Source organism: Equus asinus, chromosome 21 (genome assembly GCF_041296235.1).
Source record: "Equus asinus isolate D_3611 breed Donkey chromosome 21, EquAss-T2T_v2, whole genome shotgun sequence".
Lineage (NCBI taxonomy): Eukaryota > Metazoa > Chordata > Mammalia > Perissodactyla > Equidae > Equus > Equus asinus.
Window position 1 is genome coordinate 87,174,322 of NC_091810.1, and position 16,867 is coordinate 87,191,188.

General features: G+C 44.4%; 1 protein-coding gene and 1 long non-coding RNA gene across 2 annotated transcripts in view; one reads left to right on the forward strand and one right to left on the reverse strand.

Annotated features, from left to right (window-relative positions):
* Window positions 1–11,927, reverse strand: part of LOC139041446 (uncharacterized) — a 30,689-nt gene extending 18,762 nt beyond the window's left edge. Inside the window, exons 1-2 of the long non-coding RNA XR_011496618.1 lie at window positions 11,769–11,927; window positions 8,837–8,908 (exon numbers count right to left, since the gene is read on the reverse strand). This is a non-coding gene — a long non-coding RNA (uncharacterized lncRNA). The remainder of the gene's footprint in view (window positions 1–8,836; window positions 8,909–11,768) is intronic.
* Window positions 10,990–16,867, forward strand: part of ZBTB38 (zinc finger and BTB domain containing 38) — a 76,038-nt gene continuing 70,160 nt past the window's right edge. The window contains exons 1-2 of the mRNA XM_014852014.3: window positions 10,990–11,317; window positions 12,407–12,480. The gene's annotated coding sequence lies outside the window, so the exon portion shown is untranslated. The remainder of the gene's footprint in view (window positions 11,318–12,406; window positions 12,481–16,867) is intronic.

Here is a 16,867-nt window from a genome sequence, read left to right on the forward strand (position 1 = left end):
ATCCAGCTTTTATTTATTTAGCATATAATATAGGGCTAAGACCATTTGTTAAAACCACCCAACCACATTTTCCATGCATCCTGGAGAAAAAGGGCAGCTGAGTTCTTTCATCCACCTGAGAGGCAGTGGTGAGGGCTCTATGAGGGATTAAAGGATGGTGACGCCAGCCTGTGTCCAACAGAGATCATCCGCTCTAGTGGCAAGACTATAACGGCAACCACATAATACAAACTTTCTAAAAATCGGCCTGCTTTGCAATGTCCTTTCTTACACGTACTTACCACCAACTTTTGAAGTGGAAACTGTGGAGCTAATGCAGTCAATGAGGTTGTGTGCACATAAGCCTGTAAAAGGGAAGGGTAAACACCACAGGAAGAACCTTGCATTCTATGAATTCAGAGGAGCAAGGGGCATTTTGGCCTGGGAAGATTAGGGAGAAAATTTGAACAGGACCTTGAAGGCAAGTTAAATTTTGAGACCAAGATGGTGGGAGAAGTCATTCCAGCCCAAGGGAACACAAGAACAAAGGCAGAGAAGCACAAATTGTGTTTCTGGAACCACTCATGAGCTGTCCAGTTGTCTGCCATGTGGGGAAGTAGTGAGGAAGTAAGGTAGATGGTACTTTGAGGCTGGAGGGTAGAAAGCCTTGAATGCCAAGATAATGAATTTGTGCTTTATTTTCTGGGTAGTGGCTTTATTTTTTTAATAGCTTTATTCAGATATAATTCATATACCATACAATTTGCCCATTTAAAGTATCCAACTCAATGGTATATTCACCGATATGTGCAGCCATCACCACAGTCAATTTTAGAACATTTTTATCACCTCAAAAAGAAATCTTATACCCTTTATCTGTCACCCCCTAACCTTCCATCCTCATCCCAGGCCTAAGAAACCACTAATCTATTTTCTGTCCCTATATATTTCCCTGTTCTAGACATTTCATATGAATGGAATCATATAATATGTGGTTTTTTGTGACTAGCTTCTTGCGTTTGGCATAATGTTACCACTAATGGCTTGAGCAACAAGATTCTCTAATCAAAGTGGCTGTTTAGAAAGAATGTTCTGGAAGCAGGATGGTGGGAGGGGGCTGGGAGGCCAAGGAGAGCCATTAGGAGGCCATAACAGTAAGTTGCTATTATTGGGTCATATGAGTGCTCAGTAAGGAAGCTTGTGGCTGCAAGGAAGAAAACAATGAACTATAAATGGCTTAAATAACAGGAACACATTATCTTACAGGAAATCTGGAGATAGGTGGTTCTAGAGTTGGTTCACAGCTTACCAATGTTGCCAAAGACCATGCTCCTCCATCTTTCTCTCCACTCTCTTAGTGTAGTGGCTTTTATGCTTTGACTTTTCTTCTCATTGTTGCAAGATGCTGCTGCTCTTCAAAGTATCACCTCTTCATAGAATTGCTCATAGTAACATTTATCTTTGTTTTTTAAGAGAGTAAAATTTTGCCAGTAGCCCACCCAACTTCCCCTCATGGGCTGTTGGTCAGGACCTCAGCATGTATGCATGCCTTAGCTGCAAGATGGGCTGAGAATGTGCATGTCTGCCATTTTCAGCCTCTGTGATGGGTGGTGGGCTCTGCCAGCAAGAAGGAAGGGAGAGGGAGGTGCTCTTGGGTTGGCAAACAACAGTGTTTGCTACAAGGGCCAAAGAAGAGTCAGGATAGAACAGCATCCTTAGTCTAACAAAGGACAGTCTTTCCTGAAAATGGGAGTGGCCAGTAGGGTGAGATGGCACAGCGAGCACAAGAAGGATGAAGGCCAAGACAAAGGTGATGGAATTGATTCTTAGCTGGTTACTGGTATGGTTACTGGTAATCTTCAATTGCTCCCTTCCAGTACCAGGGAAGAAGATAGCAGATTACAGAGCTTTGAGAAGAGAAGAAATGGTTGGCAGAAAAGTACAGGACCTTTTAAAACAGAAAGCAGGAGAGAAATTGGGTAACAGGGCCAAATGAAAGGTGTTTTTCAAAATGGGAGGACTCTTGTGGTAACAAGATAACTTACTAAGACAATAATTTGTGGGTTTTGTTCTACCACTATAGGTCATAATCATGGAGATTTAAATAGTAGAGTAAAATAATAAAAATATATTTCAAAATTAGGGAGTGCATTTGTTTAACATTAAAAGCAAAAGAGATCTTAAGCAAGACAGGAAACCCGGAAGCCATAAAGAAAAGTGGATACATACAAATTTAAATGTTTGGAAATTTAGATATACACTGTACATAAAGTCAAAAGACCAATGACAAAGTAGAGAAAAGTGTCTGTTTGCAACGTGTATATCATATCTGCCTAAACATACCTGATATACAAAGAACACCTACAAATTGATAAGAAAAAGACAAACTAGTCAAGAGAAAAATAGGCCAAGGATTCACAAGAGAGACATGCAAATGGTTGATAAACTTACTAAAAGTTATTCCAACCCACCCATAATACTAACACCTACATAGTGCTCACTATAATCCAGGCACTTTTCATTGCGCTTTACGTATATAAACTCATTTAATCCTCACAGCAACCCTGTGAGGGGGTACTTTGATTATCTCCATTTTACAGACAGGAAAAGTATCCTAAGAATCCTGACCAAGGAAATACAGCCATTAAGTGGCAGCCTCAGATTCAAATCCAAGCATTTTGACTTTAGCCTCCAGGCTCTCAACCACTATACTTAAGAGTCAGGGAAATGCAAATTAAAGCAAAAGTGAGATATCAATTTTTACCCATCAGGCTGGTAAAACTTAAAAACGGTGATAATATCCATCGATGGCAAAGGTGTGGGAGAATGTTCAGTCCATATATCGCTGGTTGGAGTATGACTTGCTTCAGCTTTTAAAAAAAATGATCTGGAAATATCTATTAAAATTAAAAATACACCAAAAATTTTGAGTCAACAATCTCACTTTGGACAATCTATCCCATAGAAATAAAAGTATGAAAGGATAAGAATAAGGATATTTATTGCAGCTTTTCTCTAATGGCAAAACAACAAACAAAAAATTCCTGGGAAAAAACTCTTTGTCCATCAGAAGGGAATGACTGAACAACATATGATGGGCCATACCAAGAATGAGTTAGGTCATTCCTACCCAAACTTAAATCAATCTTATACCATTAAAATATTTTTATTTGCGTTAGCTCCAAGGTTCCCAGGAGAAACAGAACTAATAGAATACAGATACAGAGAGAGAGAGGGAGAGAATATATTATGAGGAATTGGCTCACACCAATTCCCATGTCCTACCACCTGCAAGCTGTAGACCCAGGAGAGCCAGTGGTGTAGTCCTGGGAACCAGGAGAGCCACTGGTGTCTCAGTCTGAGGGCAGGAGAACACAGACGACCCAGCTCAGCAGTCAGGCAGAGAGAGGCCACATTCTCCCCGCCTCCACCGTGTTGTTCTCTTCAGGCCCTCAACAGACTGTCTGCTGCTCACCCGCACCGGGAGGCCCATCTGCCTTCCCCAGTCTACCAGTTCAGTGCGAATCTCATCCAGAAACACTCTCACAGACACACCCAGAAATAATGGTTAGCCAAATATTTGGGCACCCTGCGATCCAGTCAAGTTGACACATAAAATTAACCAGTCCATGTAAATTTGTTATAAAACGAAGGTTTAGAGCACCACAGTCAATAGAAAACTCATATTTCTTGCTATAACTAGAAGGTATCTGTAATAATAAATACAAAGACAACAAAAGGGTGTTATTCATTTCTAGTTAGATAGCATGGCCTACAGAATATTCTAATTCTGAACCAAGCTTTCTACAAAAGAGTGAAATCTCAAGTGTCAGAGAGGGATTAAAGGCACACACCACAGGATTCAGGGTCATTTAGTGCCCTGTCATTGGCCAACTTAGCTCCTTGGAGCCCATAGTACAGAGCATCCCAAACTTCTGGAAACATGCAGGAGAGCCTTATTTTTGATCTGAAGAGATATTCATAATTGATTCAATAAAAAAGCAAGTTGTAAAGTAATGTGTGTTATTAATCCAAAAAGCAACGAGCAAAGTCAAAAGAATCTTTTGTATGTGGACTGATGCTTGTCTCGGTGTGCTCACGGAGAAGTGGGTGAACATCTTAAGTATAACCATAAGAAATTGTCATTTTTGTAAGTCAAAAATATAGTTCCACCTAATAAGCCCTGAAGGATGTTAACAGTGATCATGGGAAGGAGTGAGGGAAGGGCTTTTAAGTCTTTTATTATATTGCTTTTAATTCTAAGCATGTATTACTTTTCAATTTTTCCAAATTCTAATAAAAACATTTTAAAAGAAATAAAAAGAAAGGGAGCACTTAGCCTGAGCTGTCAAAAGCTGTGAATAAGCTGCAAGTCTTTGGTTATATGTCAATTATATTTCAATAAACTGGAAAAAAAAAAAAAAGCTGCCAGTCCATGGGTAGATCACACCGTTTCTCTAATTCATTTCAGCACGATTGACATTTTGGGGCCTGATAATTCTTTGTTGTGGGGTATGCCCTGTGTATTGTAGGATCTTTAGCAGCATCCCTGGCTTCTACCTACTGATGATAGTGGCATCCCCCACCCCTGGACAAATGACAGCCAAAAATGTCTACAGACGTTGCCAAATGTCTGCTGGGGGCAGGACTGCCCCCCACCCTCCAGTTGAGACCCACAGCTCTTGTCCTCAATTCCCCATCAAGACGGGAGACCTTGAACCAAGTGTTCTCTCTGCTCCCTGGAAGCACCAACCTTCTCTGATCGCATCAGTACTGAATCTGTGTGTTTTCCAGAAGCTGTTTCCCTCCAGAGCCACTAGAGGGGACACTCTGCAACACAAGGGACAGAACAGAGCTTGGGGAACTTTGTTTTCCTCTCCTTGTAGACTTTGTTGTCTCTGCTTCTGACGCCCCAGCCTTTAATAAATGGCCTTTGATGTTAAGGGTAATAACCCTTAACCACGAGGCAGGAAGAGCCATTTGTCTTGTGCTTTGTGCCATAAAAGTCAGTGTTTTTAGACACACTGGAAGAGAGCAAAATGTTCTTTGTTTTTTAAACATTCTTCATAAGGCAGTCAGATGAATTATATCACTAAGAAGTTATGCGTCTCCATGAGGAGAGCTCCTGAAGTGACCAGGCTGGGAGGTGCAAGATTTAGTTCTCGTCCCTGTCCTGCCACTTCCAGGCTGTGCGATGTTGGCCAAGTCTCTTAACCTTTCTGGTTATATATAATAGAGCTGAGGAGACAGGCTGAGAAGTTAGGTCACTTGCTTAACGTCACACACTGAGTTAAATGGTCAAGCAAGGATCTGGATCTGACCCGTGGACGTCATGGGATAGTTGTGAGAATCAAATGATATGGAGTATGCAAAAGAGTTTTGATAAATAGAAAACCCCACACGAGTTCAGGGTGTGGATCTGCAGATATTGTGGCAGGGAGAGGAGGAGATGGCTGAGCGGTAGCATGGCGGGGGGCAGGGGGAACAGGGCAGGGGTAGGGCCACACAGGTGACAGAAGGTATGCCTCCACCAGATGTTATAAATTAAGGAAAAGGCCTCCATGCCCAAATCCTTTACTCCTGATGGAGCTTCATCCCAAGGACTTTTGGTTTCCATCCCCATCCACATGGACAGACCAATCGGACAGGTGTTACTTTACGCTCCTATGAGTGGTTTAAACACCCTAATGAAAGTGAAAGATCAACTCCAACACTGTTTCCTGAACTTTTTTTAAACCCTGAACCACAATAAGAAATATGTTTCACAGAGAGACCCAGCTCACACACATATTATAAAACTGAAACAGAGTCTCACTTGTAAGGCACTTTGATATTTTCTGTTCTGTTTCCTTTTATTCTGTCGCTTGAAACCAGTGCTAGTTCAGACCCAATAAACAGTGGGTCCTGACCTGCAGTCTTAAAAGCGCTGTTCCAGAAGCTTTGTGGGAGGAGAGAACACAGGGTCCTGGTGCTGGGTGGGGAGACGGATGGCCCCAAACAGCACTCAGGGAGCCCCAAGATGAACTTTTAATAAATTTCTAGGGGCTCATTCTTTGAGAAATGATTCAGGAGGAAGAAAGGCAAGCAACAACTCCAAATCGCCCTGAATAAGTGAGGATGGGCCCCTGAGCAGAAGCCCCCAAGCTGGACTCTCAGAGTCATGATCTAAACCCCACACCGTTAACATCAAGTACAGCCGGGCACGCTCTGAGCACCACCACAGCAAAAGAGAAACCCAGTGTTTACGGAGCCCTTGTCATCCGTCAGGCATGTCACTAAGCACCTTCTCTGAGGGATGGGACATAAATTAGGTGTGCGTGCTCCCTGACCTTCTTGTCTTCCTGCCCACTGAAGAGAGTTCTGGCTTTCCCGTCCAGTTTCTTCCCCTGCCCCATCAGAAGGAGAACTGGACAGAAGTAGAAGGACTAGAAGAACATTGGTTAGGGCTGGGGAAAAAGCCTTGTAGGCAGCTTGGGAGAAAGAAGGGGAGGCCAGAGCTGTGGGGCAAAAGGGGGTTGGATAGGAGGGAAGAAAGGATGTTTAGAAGGATCGCAGGGGCTCTACATGGTGTTTGAGAAATGCAAGTATTGAATATGCATTAACTTGAAACTACTTTTTGGTGACTGGACTGGGTTTCTTAGACGACAACGCCACCCCGTGACTGGCCCATGTGGGTCATTGTCTCAGTAAGGTTACATAAGCATGATCTTATTTAATCTGCGCAACAGACCCACGGGATGGTATCATTAGTTCCTCTTTTCAGATTAAAAAAAGGTGGTGGATACACAGTAAGTAACCTTAAAGTCACACGGCTAATAAATGGTGGCGCCAGGGCTGAAACTTAGGTCTTTCAACCTCCAAAGTCAGGCTCTTCACAAGTCCATGAGCAAAGATTGTTCCCAATATAAGTAATATCAATTAAGAATAAAATACTTAGGATGAGATTTAACAAAAGGCGTGGAAGACTTGTACACTGAAAATAACACAGCATTGTTGAGAGAAATTAAAGATCTGAATAAATGGAAAGGCTCCCCGGGTTCACGGATCAGGAGACTTAACATTGGTAAGATAGAATACTCCACAAACGCATCTACAGGTAGAATACAACCTCTATCAAAATCCCAGCTCGATTGTTTTTTTCCAGAAATTGAGATGATAATCCTAAAAATCATATGGAAATGCAAGGGGTCCAGAATAGCCAAGACAATTGTGAAAAAGAACAAAGTTGGTGGACTCATACTTCCCAATTTCCAAACTTATTCTGAAGCTACAATAATCAAAATGGTGTGGTGCTCACATAAGGACAGACATCTAGATCAAGAGAATTAAGAGTCCAGAAATAAACTAATATTTATGGCCAGTTGATGTTTGACAAAGGGGCCAAGACAATTCAATGCGGGAAAGAACAGACTATTTTTTAAATAAACTTTTCATTTTAGAACAGTTTTAGATGTACAGAATTCTTGTGAGAACAGCCTTTTCAACAAATTGTTCTGGGACAACTGGATATCCACATGAAAAGAATGAATATGTTTTGTAAAACATATATCTGATAAGGAATTTGTATCCAGAATAAAGAACCTCTACAACTCAAAAATAAAAAGACAAATAATCCAATTTAAAAATGGACAAAGGATTTGAATAGACAATTCTCCAAAGAAGATATAAAAATGGGCGATAAGTTCATGAAAAGATGCTCAACATCATTAGTCATTAGAGAAATGAAAATCAAAATGTGATACCACGGCACACCCTCAAGGATGGCTAGAATCAAAAAGACAGACAATAGGAGTGTTGGTGAGGATGGGGAGAAATCCGAACTCTCACACATTATCATTGGGAATGTAAAATGGTACAGCATTTTGGAAAACAACTTGGCAGCTCCTCAAAATGTTAAACATAGAGTTACCTCATGACCTAGCAATGCCACTCCTTGGTATATACCCAAGAGACATGAAAACATATGTCTACACAAAAACTTGTACTCGATTGTTCGTGGCAACATTATTTATAACAGCCAAAAATGAAAACAACTCAAATGTTCATCAGCTGACATATGGATAAACATAATGTGGTACGTCCACACTATGAAATATTATTTGGGCACAAAAAGGAATGAAGTACTGTTATATTCTATATCATCTGTGAACCTTGAAAATATTATGCTGAGTGAAAGAAGCCAGACACAAAAGACCACACGTTGTATGATTCCATTTATATGAAATCTCCAGAAGAAGGAAATTCATAGAAACAGAAAGATTAGTATTTGCCTAGGGCTGGGGGGGGGGCAAATGAGGAGTGACTGCCAATGGGTACAACCTTTCTTTTTGGGGTGATTAAATATTCTAAAATTAGATTACAGGTCACACAATTCTGTGAATACACTAAAATCCATTGAATTTTATTCTTTCAGTGGCTTAATTTTACGGTATGTAAAGTGTATCTTAAATTGTTTTTTTCTAAAGTGAATGAGATGCCATTGGAGGCAGCAAGTGTACACAAGTGTTCCAGTGAATTCCTTGATCCCATAAAGGTTTTATTTTTTTTAATTACCAGTATACAACTGCATTTGTTGTAACAAAGGAGGAGGGTTCTCCAGATGGTGTAGGGGTTGGGGGGTTGGGGGGTGTCACTGTAGTTACTTCTCTGTGTCCCCACATAGACGTTCTGCCCAGTTCTCTGATTTTATCCTGTTGGAGTCAACCCCAGAGCATACACTGGAGGATCTGCATCTCACTCAAGCTCACTCATCATTTCTCCTTCTTTCCTTCCTTTTTCTCTTCTCCTCTACCTGATCCCACAAGGTAGATTGAAAAAAATAATCAGCCTCTGTTCATCTTATTAGAGAAATAAATACCTGTGTATGTGAAGCAAGCAAGGTCACTGAGCCATTGGGGAAACGGAGTGGGGAGGTGCCCAGAGGCATTTTCTGCAGGGAGAGAAGAAAAAAATAAACAAGGCTTCTGCCAAAAATGCCTGGAACTTAAGGCGCTTTCCTCAGCCCAAGGTCAGGCTCTGTGTGGACATTGACAGTGACCCTGATCACTTGTTGCTGCTCCCTTGATTAAAAGCCTCTGGCTTCTCTCTTCTGAAATTCACCTCTGCTAATTCCACCTGCCTGGGGAGTCAGACCCCACAGCAAAAGTGTAATTCCTCAGAGTGGCAACTGGCAGAGCTCCCAGAACAGGTAAGTTCACAAAGTCCCCAGCTATCAGAGGCATCGATGTCCTGAGCCAAGGAGAGGGGTCCCATGACAAGACACCCTGCCCCACAGTGGGAAGGAAAGCTGTGGAGTGGCATTATTGAGGAGGCCACCAACACCTCCCTTCCCTCTTCCGCAAGGGGCTGGAAATTCCTGGCTTTTGTCTTCCTCTTGGAATGAGATATTTGCCCTAGGGGAATCATGGAAAAGTACAAACCACAGAATCATAAACCACAGAGGGAGGAGTTGCCTCCGAGATCATCCTTATCCTGGGCCCGGGCACCCCCATAAGCAGATGGTCTCCTCCTCGCCTTGGCTTGAACACAGCCACTGACAGGACTCTCGCTCAGTCCCGGAAAGGCAGCTGACTCCTGGTCGGGCAGTGACTACCGTTGTCAGGTCCAGCGCTGTTCCCTGTCTCTTCCAGCCCCTCCTCGTACTTTGAAACCACACTGTGGTTCCAGCTCCTTCTCTAGGTCTTGGCGTCTTCGAGAGGCTGAGACGTCTTTCTTTCCTGGGGCCTTCTTGCCTGCCCCAGACTTGTGTCTTTTGCTGCACTGACCCTCCCACCTATGCCTGTGAGGCCAGGGGGCAATAAAGACAAGTCTGGGCCTCAGCTCCTCTGGGACGCCGTCCACTGAGCTCTCGGACCCTGAATCCACCCCACGCCGCCAGACCTCCCGGGCTTTGTCTTCCGGTTCTAGCTTCTCATCCTGATTTAGACCTGACAACAGACGCCCTTCTAGCTACTCTGCGTATCCCACCAAACCTCAGATCTGGTGTCGACCCATCAAGAGGACATGAGGCCTACTACCCTAGACAGAGCGTCCCTCATTGTCCCACTACTTCCTGGGAGGATTCGGTTTCAAGCCCCATCATTACCCTTATCTCCCTTCACCTCAGCAGGCTGCCTTCAATGTTCATTCATCGCTCCAGCCACTCAGATTTGAGATTGATGATCCAGGCTCTGCCGCTAACTAGCTGTGAGACTTTAGAGAAGTGTCTTGGTCTCTCTGAGCATCCATGTCCTCACCTATAGAACTGGGAATAATAACAGTGCCTGCCTCATAGTTTTGTCATGCTAATAACAATAAATGAAATAATCTTGGTAAAGCACTTAGCACAGAGGCTCAGACATGCTCTATAAGTATTCAAGATGTGTTCTCTAGTATTTTATTTTAAAATTGCTGTTTATTCATTCATCGTATTTACTGAGCCTGCTGCCAGGCACTGGGATATAAATACCCCTCTTAAAGATTGGTGCCCTCTTAAATCCAGGAGGCGCGAGCTCACACTGGCACTGAGAGCAGGGAGCTGAGGCCCAGGGCCATCGCACAAAGGCAGAGGAGAACAGACGCTGACCAGTGGTTTGCCCAGGGAGCGTGACAAGAGTGTCTTCCACCTTTCCACATCTCTCTGGAGACCACTGTGACTCCCTGGGTGAAGCGGCGCCACAAGGCAGAAGGGAGAGGCCAGAGGGGGAGGTGAGAAATCCCCAGAGAAAACCCCTCCCCTGCCTCTTTCTCTCTTTGACAGAGAGCGGCCATGCCTCTGCCATGCAGGAGGGTGTTGTCCCTTGGGGAGGCCTTGCTGAATGTGCCTGGGACTGTTCCGGAAGGAGGAAGGGCGGCCGGGGGTGGGGAGGAGGCTGGAATGTTCTCCTGGCCTGCTGCTCAGTACAGGCGAGTGTGCAGAGAGGAGGGCCTCTGGACATCAAAGGTTCCTTTTGTCCCCTTCCGAGTGGCAGGGCAGCCCGGCCGCTGGCGATGACTCAGGCCTGGCCCTGACGTCACCCACGCCTGGCCACTGGCCTCCCTCTGCAGCCAGGAAACTGGCTGGGGAGGAGCACTCGCAGCTGCAACAAATCTCAAAATAAGGAGGCAACTGCCTCTCTCCTCCTCTCCATCTCCCACAGCACACCTTTCTTCTCTGCTGCTTTTTTTTTTTTTAAGCCTCATGGAAGGTTTTACTCGTAGATCAACTTTCAAAATGTAGGAAGTCAGAATGGGTGACATCATCAGAAAAATATGTGGAGCTGCTCTCAACAAGTGAAGAACTCAGAGCGAGAAAGCGGTTATAACTCCTGAACCCAGGGAGCTGGCAGCATCTGGGTTTCAGAGGAGCCGGCGCCTCCGAGTAAGTCACGGCCCACCTGGCCCCCTCGCTCAGTGCCCTTCACTGTGGGGCGCCATCTTGCTCCCTGACACCTGCGGCTGGGCAGGCCCCAGCCAGAGGGAGGGAGTGGGGACTGCGCTGGGGAGACCCTCCAAAAACACTACCAAAGGGATCTCTCTCTTCGCCACAGGAGCAGACAAGAAGGCATTTCCTCTCCAAAAAAAAAAAAAAAAAAAGAAAGAAAGAAAGAAAGAAAATGGCCCAAGCTGTGCCTTCCTCCATCAACCCTCTTGTTTTGTCTCCTCTTCCTCCTCCTTCCGCCCTCGTGCTCTGTTTTGGACTGCCAGAATGTTTGTTCAGAGTTATGAACTGTTTGCTTCCTGAATCGTATACCGGGTAATCAGACACAAAAATAAACCCTATTCTAGGCAAATATGTGCCCTTTACCGTCAAACGGTGTGTTCGCGCTTACCCTAGTGAAAGATGGCAGCTCTGGGAAGAGGACACGCATGCCTGCCGCCTTTGCGGAGCGCTTCTCTGGGTGTCTCTGGTTGTTCTGTGCGCGCACCCCTGTTGTCTCCTCGCCCTGTTTGCAGACAGTTTATTTTCATTCCTATTTGCGCCGTCGCATCTGGGATGATATTAAGCACAAAGACAGATTATAACGTATCTCTCGTGTCTGTTTTAACTTCACCTAAAAAATCTTAAGTCTTTGCATAGCCTATAATTTTACAAGCTCTGAAACTTCCTCCTCAAGAAAGTTAAGTCCCGGAGAGAAAAGTGTGACCCTGCACATGAGAACTGCAGAGCACGTAGATGCAGAAATCATACCTTTTTCCCGGCTTCCGGTCATCCCAAGTCAGCTCCTCATCTTTGTACAGCCTACTTAGAGCAGAACTGTTCTTTATAAATTCTGTTTTTTGATGGGGAGGGGCACATTTTACAAAATGAATCTTATTTTAAAGGCAATGGGGAGGCTTGACATTTACCGGGTAACAGTGGCAAATTCCTTCGTAACTGACAGCACCCTTTGGAAATTAACCATTACACTCTCAAATATCTGTTTGGCAGGTCTTACATTTCACTTTTTGTTTTATTTTTATATATCAGGTTGTCTTGAAGTGAGGCTCTGCTGAACCGCTGTCCTTCTGGCTGCGAGATCTAAATGCTGTCCCCGTAATTTGGTGAGTGTCACCCGTCCCTAATGGCTGCTTAAATTTAAGTTTACCATTTTGTTCTTTTGGTTTGTAGTAAGATTTAAGGAAAGGGGAGAAGGCACACGGACCTCTGCACGCAATGATAACTGCTGTATCAAAGAGGATAAATAATAGTTAGGACAGGTGAATTGCTATAGCAGACGGAAAAATGTATCATGACTCAAACACAATAGTTTATTTCTTGCTCACGTAACAGTACAGGTTAGTGGGCAACCCTCTTTCACACATTCATGCAGAGACACAGACTCAGAGATGCTCCACCTTCTGCAGTGTGTGGTTTTCACGGTCGCCTGGGATTGCCTCCACTCGCCGGGAGAAGAGGAAAAGAGCACGGACAAGTGCACATGGAAAGTTTTCATGGGCCGTGCCTAGAAATGGTGCACAACACTTCTGCTCGTATTTGGTTGACTAAAACTCAATCACATGACCACATCTAACTGCAAAGCTATCTGGGAAAGGCAGTCTGGGGCGGGGAGGAAGGCAGCGACTTCCCAGTGACAGCTCTGGAGAGTTTCTGGAGAAGACGTAGTCCTCTCTGGTATAGCATATTAAGTAACTTAGAGATGCTCAAGGAAAAGGTAGCAGAATGAAGCAGTGGGAGAAGTAAAAAATTATCATCTATTTAGAGTTCCCTAACTGACATTTTTAGGTACTGTCTGGCCATGTGAGCAAGGAACACACATGATTAGATTTTTTTGAGATGCCTCTGTCCAGTCCAACACAGAGCCTTTCCATGAGCACCACCATGCCGCCAGTGGCTGGTGGACCAGGAAGGATGTTCTTCACCTCATTTTTCCCTCTGGCATCCTCTTGGTCTGGGACCATTCTGGCTTTGTCTCCTGGTCCTTGGTCTAGTCATGTAGTTGGAATTGTCCAACAGAATTCTGTTCCCCGAACTTTGAGCCCCAGTGGTGTATAGGAAGGCTCATGTTTTCTTCAGCTCATGGTCCTGTCTGTTCCTGGGGGCTTTGGGAAACTCCCCTGTCTGATCTGCTCCAGATCTTAGCACATTTTTTAATCCTGGGAGGAGGGGGAGAGAGTCCCTGACTAAGATAGGATCTTCAAACCAAGTTATGAGAGAAACATTTTAAAGTAGACTAAAGGGGCTGGCCTTGTGACCTAGTGATTAAGTTCGGCACACTCTGCTTTCACGGCCCAGGTGCATGGGTTTGCATACCATGCATGGACCTACCCCACTCATCGGCCATGCTGTGGCAGCGACCCACATATAAAGTGGAGAAAGATTGGAACAGAGGTTAGCTTACTGGGACTCTTCCTCAAGAAAAAGGAGGAAGATTGGCAACAGATGTTAGCTCAGGGCCCATCTTCCTCAGCAAAAATTAGTGAAAAAACAAAAGTAGACTAAAAGGCTCAGGCTAAGGAGATTAGTGGTACCTTAAGGATTGATATATAATTCTAACTTTTCCTTTTCAGGAAAAGTTTCAAAACATTTCCTGAAATAATGAGTGGTAAGGTTATAAGCCCTGTTTGGAGAACTCTGAACTAATTTTATATTTTATGTAGCCTTTTCACCATTGTTGTTCTTAGTGCAGTATTCTCCTCGCTGGGAAATATCAGAAACCATATGGTGGGTGCCTTATGATGCCCCCAAGGCATCATAAAGACCTCTAATAAAAATGGACTACATGTGCTGGCTTCAGCAGCACATGTACTAAAAATGGGCTATAGTCTTTGCCTGAGCTGCCTGGTGTCTAGTTCTCTGGTTTTGTTGTCAATATCTGGCTAGACACTCTGGTTTCTGATTAAATTTTGCCCCTGGACTTGACATTTCTGGCACCCACACCCACGCCCTGAAGAATACACATTGTCCATTGTGTGGCAAGGCCAGCTACTGGCCGATCTGACACAGCCTCTCGGGCTCTCACACACGGAGCCTGATACCTGGACTGGTCTCCTATGACTGCTGCCTTGCCTCTGCCCAGTCCCCTCGTGTCAGGCGTGGGCTAAAGAGGAGTGGAATAGAATAACGAGTTGATTTGTTGCAAAAATGCTTCAACCTTTGAAAGTTCGTTTTCTTGGGTTAGTGCATCCAGAAAGTGTCTGCTGAGCCGAGAGCTGGCTGGGGTGGTGGAGTAAGCTAAAGATAAGACCAGGTTGAACAGGGTATGCAGTGCCTGCTAGAAGAGTGCAGCCAAAGGAGTAAATTGAGGGCAAGTACCAGGTTTCAAAAGCTGGAGCCGAGTGAGGCCGATCTCTTGCTGCAAGTCCCAGGCTAACAGAGTCCACCAGGAAGGGCAGGGCCAAAGGCCACAGTTGAGGAGGAAAGGTGTGGAGGTCCTTTCGCTTGGGAGACTCGGTCGTCACAGCTTGTTAGTCTCAACTGTCATGTGATGACGGCTCCTCAAAGCGCTGGGTGTGCAGGAGTTGACGTCTGAGTATGTATGTGGAGGGGCTGGGGTGGGGTCAGACTCCTGTCTTCTAATGTCTAGCTGCGCAGCATGGCAGGGCGAGGTGTGGGAGCGCCAAGTCAGAATTTCACTGCTGTCAACACCCCACCTCCACAGTGTTGATACAGCGTGCTCAGTGACCTCACAGCCACGCCAACAAGGCAAGGGGAACGAATATACAGCTTGCGACTATTTAGATCTTCGACATTTTCAAAAAACGATCAAAATGTAGTCATCACGGGAAAAGGTGAGCTGCCTTAGCTTCAATTTTATATTTTGTTATTTTTTAAATTTTTAATTCCACATGAGGGGTACAATTCAAATTTGGGGCACCACGGTCTTTTCAGAGCTTAGGCCAGCTAAACAGCTTAGCCTGGGCCTGTTGATCCGTGATGAGCAGACACGAGCTGCACGCAGCAGGCCGACAGAGGTAGCGCCTGCACCAGCTGGTTATTTTTAACCCCAAAGGTTTTCTAGTTTTCATAGCACAGAAGTCCAAGCCCTCTTCTTGCCCTGGGTCAGCGTTGCAAATGTTCTATCACTCCCTTCAGAACATTTTGCAATAAGGACACGTCATTTTCACCAAAGCTAAGAATTCATGGTAATGGGGCTTTGTAATTTCTCATGCTGAAATCCCCTGACTTCTTGTCAAGAACGAAGTTGGAAAACACCACGCTGAAGACTTCAGGGTTTTGTTTTTAACTCAAGAAGCCTCTGGTTTTCATCAGAACTTTAAAGCTTCCTCCCGCCTCCGAAATGGTATTTTTAAAAAACGTAAAACTGAAATTCTGTCAGAATCGGTCTAAGGTAATGCATGTGAAATGGTTTGGGCAACTTAGAAAAATGCACAGCAAGTCAAGGTGTTGATGGAAACAATTACCATAATTATGGTCAGCATTGGTGTTTTGGCTTTTGATATTGCTATTAACGTTATAATTATCATTATTTTCAGTTTTCTTTTGCCTCTCTAAATTGACTTTCATCTGAGATCCTTAGTACTATGCCCCAACTAGCCAAAGCATGTGGTGTAAAAATTTCAAGGACATTTGGAAAGATTTGATTCTAGGCCAGAGGCCTAACTGTGAGGCTTCTGATCTTATTCAGAGAGAGGTTTGATCCAGGATTCACTGAAACCTGTGAGGGAGGATGGATTTGAGCCATCTTTCTGCCAAAAAAGAGGCTTCCTGGTTTTCTACGGGGCTTCCAGTGTATCGGCCAAAGTAGGTTTTAAAACTACTTAACGGAAGCCTTGACCTAAGGTGCTGTCCCCTAAAGCCAGAATGGAGCCCATCGTCTGTCCAAAGCCCCTATGCAGGAGGACAACATGTCTGCTTGGTGCGATGGGGGCGGGGGAGGGGGATCATACACAGAGGCGGCGAGCGTGAGTTCAACCCTAGAGCCGTAAAGACGCTATCGTTTAACCGTGAACTCCCCCCCAGTCCCGGATCCTGTAGCCACTCATCTTTGAATGTAGCAGGAAAGTAGAATCTAGTGAAAAGGACCTTCTTATTGACCCAAATTCCTTGGCATTGAATATATTAAGGTCCTTCACAGAAGAGAATGTAGCTTAAGATTCACCCCAGGCACCGGATGCAGTCTGTCTGTCTGTCGTCTGAGGCCTCCTGCAGCAGCCTGGCCGGGGCTAGGCTGGACTCCTAAGAGCCTCTCTTACTTCCGTGTTCACTCTATGTGAGGCGAATTCCTCTTCTTTTCTTTTAAAATATTTATCACTGTTTTTCAAATAACAAGAGCCATAACTAGGCACTATACGAAATCTGGGAAATACGGAAAAATATCAAGAATCAAACAACAGTTGCCAGTAATCCAACAACCAAGCAACAATTAAATATTAACATTTTGGTGTATTTATTTCCAATTTTTCATATATATATGTTCTTTTAAAAATTATTGAAATGGTATTTTATATGCTTTTTCTTACCCCACTT